Genomic DNA, 712 nt, shown 5'->3' on the forward strand with positions numbered 1-712 from the left:
GTGTTGAACTGTGCCTTCATTTACACTCAACCACTCATTTGCTGTTCAGCTTTTGACCACAAGATGGCACTCAGAGAAAAAACAAGACACACTCAGCCTCCTCAACAAATATAGCTGACACAAACAAAGCGGAAATCTAATTGATGAGATTTTAAAGAGATTTCTTTTAATCAATAAATATTAGGTTTTGCCATGTAAGTCAGACTAAATAGGAAATAATGTAACCAACTTTTTCAGCTTTTAAAAATCTATTCATATACATGTGGACCTCACTGTGGAAAAGTTTAACATTTTATTACTAATGAAATTAATATTTTCAGAATTAAAGATAAATTGCAGATTTATTCAATGTAGATAACACAGGATTTTAAAATAAAACGTCCATTCCAGTGGACATGACTCCAGTGGAGTGACAGAAAACAGTGACATACAACAGTAATATTTAATGGTTTATGATGTTAGCAAGAAGTCACTTTAGATGTCACTTTAGTTAATATTTAAGTAAAACAAGTAAATTTCAAAATATTTCCCATAATGTGCTTTTAGAATATACAGCAAGAGTCTACAAGCAGGAGTCTAACCGGATTGAAACTTACCGTGCTGAATCTACCACAGCGGGCCTGATCACTGGGCCCTCCGAGGTAAGTTTCTCCTCTGTTTCCTCCCCTGTGCTGGACTTTCGGCCACCCATTCACCGCTGTGGGCTCCTGTT

Source organism: Chaetodon auriga, chromosome 18, assembly GCF_051107435.1.
Source record: "Chaetodon auriga isolate fChaAug3 chromosome 18, fChaAug3.hap1, whole genome shotgun sequence".
NCBI lineage: Eukaryota > Metazoa > Chordata > Actinopteri > Chaetodontiformes > Chaetodontidae > Chaetodon > Chaetodon auriga.